Source organism: Kryptolebias marmoratus, linkage group LG6 (genome assembly GCF_001649575.2).
Source record: "Kryptolebias marmoratus isolate JLee-2015 linkage group LG6, ASM164957v2, whole genome shotgun sequence".
Classification (NCBI taxonomy): Eukaryota; Metazoa; Chordata; class Actinopteri; order Cyprinodontiformes; family Rivulidae; genus Kryptolebias; species Kryptolebias marmoratus.
In genome coordinates this window covers 32,875,306-32,885,276 of record NC_051435.1, presented here as the reverse complement: position 1 = coordinate 32,885,276, position 9,971 = coordinate 32,875,306, and the positions used below count along the sequence as shown (strand labels likewise).

The window sequence follows — 9,971 nt, the reverse complement described above, 5'->3', positions numbered from 1 at the left end:
GCAGATCAGATGAAAAGACAACAAAGTCGATCATTGAACTGCGACCTAGGGTGTCCTGGTGCCAAGAGCACATATGGACACCCTTATGTTTGAACATGATGTTCGTTATGGACAATCCATGACGAGCACAGAAGTCCAACAACAGAACACCGCTCGGGTTCAGATCAGGGGGGCCGTTCCTCCCAACCACACCCCTCCAGGTCTCACTGTCATTGCCCACGTGAGCGTTGAAGTCCCCCAGCAGAACAAGGGAGTCCCCAGAGGGGGCACTCTCCAGTAACCCCTCCAAGGACCTCAAAAAGGGTGGGTAATCTGAACTGCCATTCTGTGCATAAACGCAAACAACAGTCAGGACCCGTCCCCCCACATGTAGGCGGAGGGAGGCTATCCTCTCGTTCACCGGGGTAAACCCCACTGTACAGGCACCAAGATGGGGGGCAACAAGTATGCCCACTCCTGCTTTGCGCCTCTCACCGTGGGCAACTCCAGAGTGAAAGAGTGTCCAACCCCTCTCAAGGAGACTGGTTCCAGAGCCAGAACCGTGCGTTGAGGTGAGCCCGACTATTTCTAGCCGGAATCTCTCAACCTCACACACCAGCTCAGGCTCCTTCCCCACCAGAGAGATGACATTCCACGTCATTCCAAGAGCCAGCTTCTGTAGCTGAGGATCAGATCGCCAAGGTCCCCGCCTTCGGCCACCACCCATCTCACATTGCACCCGACCCCTTTGGCCCCTCCCATAGGTGGTGAGCCCATGGGAAAGGGGACCCACGTATCCTCTTCGGGCTGTGCCCGGCCGGGCTCCATGGGTGAAAGCCCGGCCACCAGGCGCTCGCCAACGTGCCCCACCTTCAGGCCTGGCTCCAGAGTGGGGCCCCGGTGACCCGCGTCCGGGCGAGGACATGAGAATATCATTAGTAACTTTCAGCAGTGCTATTTCTGTGATATGATGAGCTGTTAACCCTGAAACTCCTCAAACAGATTATTTCTGTCCAATATTCACACAATTGTGTAAGGATTCAGAGTTTCTTTCTCCGCCCTGCTGGCGGTGCTAGGAACTCTTCCTCTACAGCTGCAACCCGTTACCCTTGATGAACTGCACCTGTATTTAAACCCCTGGCTGGTTTCAGATCTTCGCTGGAGCATCGCGTCTTATGGGTTAGGATCTCAGCCTAAGACCACTGATTTTGAAAGCTCACAGCTACGTTAACTCTTTGCTTGCTGTTTCTCTCTTTTGCCTCAGGACTTGCTACTCCGTTTTTGTAAATACCTGCTCGCCTGAAAATCACACTGCACTTACCTGTGGACTTACCTGTTGTTTGGACTCCAGATCCTCCTCTTGGACAATCTCCGGTGGACACGTCTTCACCTCCACGCCTTTCTTCTCGTCGAACCTGTAAGAAAGGAACATTATTGACTGCACTATTTCTACGAACAAGATTAAATCTGTACCCGAGAATCACCTCCCCCCCCCCCTGAAAAACCAGTGAAACCTCTGCCTTGCAGAGGTTTCACTGGTTTCACTGCAAGGCTGCCGTTTCAGATCATCCTGGCAGCTTTTCCCAGCATTTGCACTTTAACGCCTGTAGATAAAACCACTTACCTTTTTACTCCAGCTCTGTGTCTGGTTTCGGCTCTCACTCTTAAGACAGACTCTGATTTATGTCAGTATGCTCCAGCCAAGTTCTGTCTAGAGTGGTCCGAAACCAGTATAACCAGTCAGCAAAACTTTGTCTTTTAGATAATCATTTTCATCCCTCTGTTAATTTCTGGCCAGGACAAAGGAACTGTATATGTGGGTTAAAAAAGTTACGGAGAAAATGGCGGACTTAAACAACCGACCTGAACTCACGGAAGCCGCCCCCCAGTTAAGCCATGTTAAATGTGTAGTTTGAAAAACAATAAACGGAGACCGATCGGCTCGACCAGCTAACGATGCTAAAACAGGAAATACACCAAAAGCTGTCGTATCTGGTACCGCCCTCACCTGCTGCCGTGGCTTCCGCGTCTGACTGAGCTAAGTATAGTTCAGTCAGACGCCATTTATTCGATTTATAGAGGATTTTGAACAAACTTTTGGATATAAACTTAATGAATCTGAAGTCACCAAGAAGTTTGTGGGGCTTAAAACAAGGACAGCGATCGGTGGCTCAATTCGCCATCGACTTTCGGACGTTGGCTGCTTCTTCCGGGTGGAATGCTCAAGCACTAAAAAGGGCTTTCATTAATGCGTTGCAGGAACCTCTCAAGAACCAGCTAGCCGGGAGGGACAAACCATGGTCCCTGGAGGACCTGATCGAACTTACCATCCGCCTCAACAACTGGCTGCAGGAGAGGCAACACGAAAGAGTCTGTAGGCCCCAGACCGGAGAACGGAACCAAATTCTACCGGGATGGAGCCCGAAGCCATGCAACTAGGACGGGCCAGGCTGAGCCCGGAAGAGAGGCAAAGATGTTATGAGGCCAGGAAGTGTTTCTATTGCGGTGACAAGAGGCACTTCCGAGCTAAATGTCCGTTTCTGGTAAAAGAACAAGCTCACTAGATAAGCGAGGGGTTCTAGTGAGCAGTTCAACACAACCCCTCGGGCCCCATTGTTTCCTTCACACTACCCTTATTAATGAACAGTTGTAGATTACTGTCCACACTTTGGTGGATTCGGGAGCCGAACAGAGTCTAATCTCACTATCGCCCCACAGACCTTACGATTGTGCCATAGAGCTCCTACCTGGAGCTCCCCTTCATAAAGTCATCTGTTTAACCTCTCTGGCCCCGAAAGGGAGGCCATGAAAACCTATATTGAGGAGTCATTGTCTTCTGGTATAATTTGTCCCTCCACTTCTCCTGCAGGCGCTGTTTTTTTCTTTGTCGAAAAGAAAGACAAGTCTCCGTCCCTGTATTGATTACCGTGGTCTTAATCAGATCACTGTAAAAAACGTATCCATTACCGTTAATTGATTCCGTCCACCAACAACTATATTCTGCCACCATCTTTACCAAACTGGATCTCTGTAATGCATACCATCTGGTGAGAATAAAAGAGGGAGATGAATGGAAAACTGCCTTTAAAACTCCTCTTGGACATTTCGAGTATCTAGTGATGCCTTTCAGACTCACCAACGCCCCTGCAGTTTTCCAATCTCTCATAAATGACATTCTACGAGATTTCTTGAATTTTTTTGTTTTTGTTTTTGATCTATTCTCAGGATCCCATCCAGCAGGTACGAGCAGTCCTTCAGAGGCTTCACGAAAACCAACTCTTCGTGAAGGCAGAAAAATGTGAGTTTAACGTCTCCTCAGTAACCTTCTTGGGATTTATTTTTGGACAGGGTTATTATGAAACAGACCCTCAAATGACGAAAACGGTGGTTGAGTGGCCCACCCCCTCCGACTGACGCCAACTGTAGAGGTTTTTGGGCTTTGCCAACTTTTAGCGCCGTTTTATAAAGGACTACAGCCGGGTGACTGCTCCACTCACCCAACTCACATCCATAAAGCAACCTTTTGAATGGACCCCTGAATCCCAAGCTACTTTCAGTGATTTAAAGTCACGTTTCGTTTCTGCACCCATCCTCCACCACCCCAGCCTGAAACTCTAGTTCATCGTGGAAGTGGATGCCTCGGACTCGGGGGTCGGTGCCATTCTCTTTGCTTGTTGTTTCTCTCTTTTGCCTCAGGACTTACTACTCCGTTTTTGTAAATACCTGCTCGCCTAAAAATCACGGTGCACTTACCTGTGGACTTACCTGTTGTTTGGACACCAGATCCTCCTCCTCCAGGACTATCTCCGGTGGACACGTCTTCACCTCCACGCCTCTCTTCTCACCGAACCTGTAAGCAAGGAACATTATTCACTGCACTATTTCTACAAACAAGATTAAATCTGTACCCGAGAATCACCTTGCACCCCCCCATGCCGTTTCAGATCATCCTGGCAGCTTTTCCCAGCATTTGCACTTTAACGCCTGTAAATAAAACCACTTACCTTTTTACTCCGCCTCTGTGTCTGGTTTCGGCTCTCACTCTTAAGACACTCTGATTTATGTCAAATTGATTTGCAATTGTTTCCTCAAGAATTTTTCAAATGAATGGGAGATTAGATATATGTCTACAGTTAGTCAGAACTCCTGATTTAAGAAGTGGTTTTGTAAGTAAATGTTTAATTACAGCAACCTTAAAGCTCTGTGGTACATAACCATTCATTAGAGACAAATTAAGCAGATTCAAAATGTGGATATTTATTAAGGGGGAAACACCTCTTTAAACAGTCTGATTGGGATAGGATCTAGCAGACATGTTGATGGTCTGGATGAAGCTCAACAGGACAACAACAGTTCAAACACAAATAAGGTTCTAGGGACTCATCTAAAGTTGCCTCATCTGACAGAGAATCAGAGGCAACAGTAGGAAGGATGGTGTGAATTTTCTCTCTAATTGAAATAGTTTTTTTTTAAAAGAATCTAATGAAGTCATTGCTGCTTTGAGTTATGGCTCAACAGAGATAGGACTCATCATTAGTCGAGCGACAGTACTAAACAGAAACCTGGGGTTGCTCTTATTCTCTTCTATTAAAGATGAATAATATACAGTTCTACCTTTATGAAGGGCTTTCTTGTATGGCTACCTCTCCAGGTTAAATAACATACTTCCATGTTTGTGGAGCACCATTTTCTTTCCAACTTTCTAGATGTCTGTTTTAAAGTTCGTAACTCTGAATTAAAGCAAGGAGCCAACTTCCTCTGACTGATCACTTTATTTTTCAGAGGAGCAATTTTATCCAATGATGTTTGCATTGAAGTTGTAATATTATCAACAAGATCATTTAAGTTGCTGCTCTCTGTTGCATTATTCTGCAAGACAGAGGAGAATAATATTGGAAGAATTTTTTTATTTACATTTGGTTACAACATTCTCTGATAAACATCTACTATAACAAAATTTCCTCTCAGTGGCTCAGTCAATGTAAACCCAAAGGTTATTTAAAAATGGTCAGACAGAACAGGACTGTGAGGATGTATTAAGTGCTTATTCACTATTCCAGTGATTCCTAACTCCAGTCCTCCAGTCCTCGATGAACACTATCCTGCATGTTTTAGTTGTTTCTTTGCTTGGATACACCTGATTTGAATGAGTGAGGGATTAACAGGCTTCTGCAGACATGAAGACCTGCTGAAGAGCAGGGAAACAACTAAAACATGCAGGATAGTGTTTCTCGAGGACTGAAGTTCGTAATCACTGCTCTATGCCATATGTTAGAAACAGATCAAGTGTGTGATTTAGAGAATAAGCATGAACATCCACATGAATATTGAAATCCCACTATTATGACTTTATCTGTACTCAATAATAAGTCAGACATAAATTCTTAGAATTCATACAAAAACTGTGAATAAGGGCTTAGTGGACAATATATAACAACAAGTAAAAGTGGTTTTTTTTTTCTGATTTCCATTTTGGATGAGAAAGAGGGTCGAAGACTCAAAAGACATGATTAATATTTGGTTTACCATTATTCAATAATCCTGACTCAAAGATAGCAGCTACTCATCCAATTCAACCTGTTGTTCTAGGAACATAAACATTTAGATAATTAGCAGGAGTGGGTTTATTTTTACTAACAAAATCCTTCTGTTGTAGCCAGGTTTCTGTAAGACAAAGTCAATTTGATTGTTGGTTATCAAATCATTATTTTTACAGAAACTTAGGGGAGAGAGATCTTATATTTAAAAATCATATTTAACTGTTTAGTTGTTTTTTTTTAGAAGATTTTGATGATATATTTTTCTTGAGTTTATTGTTGGTTTCTTTAATTTGGGCCATGGGCGAGCTGACAATGGGGGTTTGGGTGGTTAACAGAGGAAAAGCAGCAGAAAGGTGTGTAAGACTACAACTCTGCTTCCTGGACTGGATCCTGGGTTGTCAATAATTTGAATCCTGAATGAAACCTAACAAATGTACCTAAAATGAACATGTTTATTTCCTGAAGTCAAGGTTCTCAGCTTTTGTGTCTTTGTAGCTTCAGATGTGAGCAGTAACCGTGTGAGGATATCATCACTCATATTCTGCTTCTTCCTGCTTTTTCTGCTGCTCTTCATCACATTCTTCATTGTGAGGAAAAGGAGGACTCAGACGTTGATAATCTCAGGTTCAGCAGCCAATCAGAAACAGTCTGACTCAAACAGCTTATTTTATTTAACATGATTTAGGTGATGTATCTCCTGCTGTGTTTCAGCCTCAGGTCTGAAAGAGGACAATGTCTACATGATGATGCATGGTAACCGTGTCAGCAAGGGGAAACGAGAGGAGGACGAGAACAAAGAGGAAGAGCCTGTTTATGGTACCAACACTTTTATAAACAACTAAACTCTGCATCAATAGACTGCTGACTTCTCACAAAATTGATGATAAAAAACTGCATTCTGTCCAAACTGAGAAAATCTTCACTTGGAGCAAAAACATTTATTTTTACTGGGAAACAGAAACTAAAACTTATTTGTCTGAAGTTTTAACCTGTTTAACTTGATCATTTTTTTCTGTTTTGGTTTAAACCTAAAGTTAACCAGTTAACTGAGGCTAGATTAAAGTTATCTATCTGGATTTAGATTAAAGTTATATTTCAAACTGCATTTAAAACAACAAAAGTACAGTTATGTAAAAACTGTATAATTGTTTTTGGTAGGACCCAAGGACACAGACTTACACAAGGGCTCAATGAGAAGAACTGTTTTTAATAAACAAACAAACAAAAAAAAAGGCTGTTGAGGCATTAAACAAATACAAACAGACACTTAATTACAAAAACAAAGAACTGACAGAGCAGATAAAAATGAATAACAAACCACTAAAAACCAAGCAGCACATGAGGAATAGAGCAGGGAATATACCAGTATGATGGATTGAAGATGGAATGAAAGCCAGGGGTATAAGTACTAAGGGAGCAATGTGGTAAGTGATGACAGCTGAGTCTAATGAGTACAAGGGACAGGTGTGAGAAGAGGGGCAGGACTGAGAAGCACGGCTGACACAGAGAAACACAGAGAAACAGAAATGAACCCCACAGATCTCAAACCAGGGAAATACAGAAAATAAACATAGAAACAGAACCCAAAAATTACAGATCATGACAAAAACAAACAATAATAAAAAACAGACAAAAAATAGATTTATTGATTAGCAAAGTCCAAGATAAAAAAGCAATACGAGAGGGTGAAAGCTGAAGCCGTAGCTTATAAATGCCCACCCCTCTCACATGTCATTTTTACGTCTCATAAACAACAGAAATTTACAATAATTAAAACCAATTGATTTTATATCAAATTTAAAAATCAGAAGAGGAATAAACAAGATATGCACGCATCAGGCAGAATCATCAGTATTTTCTTGTTTTATCTAAAACAAAAAACTCAGTAAATGATTTCCCTGATCCTAAATACATCACAGTTTTCACAAAAAACATTACTGAAAAAAAACAATCTATGTAACAAATTTAAATTTTAAAGTTTTTTAAAACTCAAATACGGACTTCTTAGTTCTCAACTCATCACTAATGCCCCTTTTACACGTGCTCTAAAGGTCCCGGCTCCACTCTACTCGGCTTGCTTTGCACGTTTACATCTGCATTTTTTCAAGGTGCTTCTTTGGTCCCTGCTTTGGAGTCGGCGCAAGCTTAGCTCCTGTTCACTCATTGGTCGTGGGTGTGACAAGATGCAAGCATAAAGAGCGAACGGTAGGAATATAAACAACAGCGTTAGCTTACCCTGCAACGTTTATGCCGTCTGTCCCCCAGCTGAAGGCGCTGTAAAGCCTGAAATCTCCGGCGGATAACAGCTGTCCTACTCTGCGCAACAATCGCAGCATCCAGAGCATTTCTTCCACTGCACCTCTCTTCCTAAAGTCTTAGGAGAATCCCCATAAGTTTAAAAAACAGCAACAACACAGGGCCAACGTTGTCCATAGCGCTTCCATTGTTTACACAACTTGTGCCAAGTTTCCATAGCGCCCCCCCTCCCCCCTCCGTGGCCCTGCCCCCCGCAACACGAGGAAGCGTTCCTCTGCTACTGACCAAACTGGCCGGTGTAAACGTGATGCATTCTTTATCGAGCCGAGCCAAGTAGAGCGGAGTAGAGAATTCTGAATTAGGGCCCGTGTAAAAGGGGCATAAGTCCTTTCATAGTTTAACTTCCAGAACTGAAACACATCCATGTTTAACATTAGTTCTGACTGGACAATTTTAAAATATAAAAGGCCTCATAAAAGATATCGTTCTCCTCATAATTAAAAAAACAACAACTACTGAATAGACCCAGGAAGGTTATTATTTACAACATGATAAACAAACTCTGCTGTCTTCAAAAACAGCTGTATAAAATATGAAAATATTTCACATCTAGTGATTCTCTAGCTCTATACAAAATACCAAGATAAGATCAGCTCTTAAGTTCTTATATAAATTATGTTTCAGACTCTTTTAATTTAAACTCCATTTAACTTAAGAATTATATTAAAATTGTCCCTATACCACCAAACAACATAAATTTAGTTTTGCTTTTGTTGCTGAGACAACTTATTAACATCAAACCATTTCTTAACCAAAATCTATTAACTTTCTATTGGTTTTACTAAATATTTTATATCTACTCAGCTAAATAAGTTAGTGTCATCTGCAAACATTATAGTTTAAACTTACAGAACCAATATTATAAATGATTTTGTTTCCTGTATTGAACCTTATCGAACGCTGCAGGTTATTCTTCCTAACTGTGACTCTGTATGATTGATTTTAAAATGTATTTATTATAATTTAGTTGAAGTCTGGTTTAAATCTGAAGCTAACCAGTTAACTGTAGTTTGCCAGTTATCCTAACCTTCACTTTTTTGTCCACAGTTCCCTGTTATCCTGTAATTCCTGCTGAACAGCCTGAAAATGTTTATGTGTGACGACCAAACAGACCTCTGCAGTTCACCTGGGCACCCACACTCACCTGGTTGAATGGCTGTTCATCCTGAGCCTGGTTCTACTGGAGGTTTCTTCCTTTGAAAAGGAATTGTTTCTTTCCACTGTTGCCTTTGTGTTGTTCAGGATGGGAGATTAAGATGAAGTGAAGACCTGACTCAGTGTTCTCGTTTCCATTGGTAGATAACTTTTACTAATGATTGGCATTTTTTTATGTACTATGTGAAGATGGATTGTATTATAATAAGAACTGAACTGACTGTAATTGGATTTGATTCATGATTTGGACTTGTTGTGTTTTTTTGTACAGCATTTTGAAATGCCTTTTCTTGTGAATTGGCCAAAGGTGAAAAGCAGCCAATTACATTTACTTGCTTTAAATTGTGTGAATTTTGTGTACTTTGTACTTTTAAAGTAATATGTTACATGTTACATATGAGTATATGTTTTTACTTCTGCCAAGGCAGAAATAATGTTAAGTAATATTATTATTAATGTTATGTAATAATAGCGTTTTGTTTTCTGTACCTTTGATTGGTTTGTATTGTCTGTCCATCTGTTTGTTAGCAAGATTACCTAAAAACTAATAATCAGAATTTGATTACATTTTCAGGAAATGTTGGGATTGTCACGACAAACAAGTGATTACATTTTGGTAGTGATCTGAACAAAGGTCAAGATTACAGGTTACCCCATGCTCTAACTCAGTAACTGACGTAGGAATGCCAAACTGCACAGCTGGACAATGGGTCAAAAGTGGTTCACAGGTCACCCTTTGTTAAAACCTTGTCTATACTTCAGCAGGTGATCCCTGTCAAGTTTTGTCAGGTTTCCTTAACTGTGCGATTCCCCACTTGAAAGAGATAGTCTCTACAATGAAGCTTTTAACTGGATTTCACTCAGACTCTTCAATTTAGTTGATCCATCTTTATTTTTTTCCATGATGGTCACAGAGCTTTAGCCTTTCAGCCATATAGGTGAAAAACCTCAAAAGACACAGAAACACATCTATTACATTCT

At 41.3% G+C, this 9,971-nt stretch overlaps 1 long non-coding RNA gene across 1 annotated transcript; it reads left to right on the top strand.

Moving 5' to 3' along the window:
• The first annotated feature begins 1,559 nt into the window (after positions 1 to 1,559).
• On the top strand, positions 1,560 to 9,412 carry LOC112450100. The gene is made up of 3 exons (XR_003038661.2): positions 1,560 to 6,143; positions 6,231 to 6,335; positions 8,883 to 9,412. It is a non-coding gene; the product is annotated as an uncharacterized LOC112450100 (long non-coding RNA).
• Positions 9,413 to 9,971: the final 559 nt, after the last annotated feature.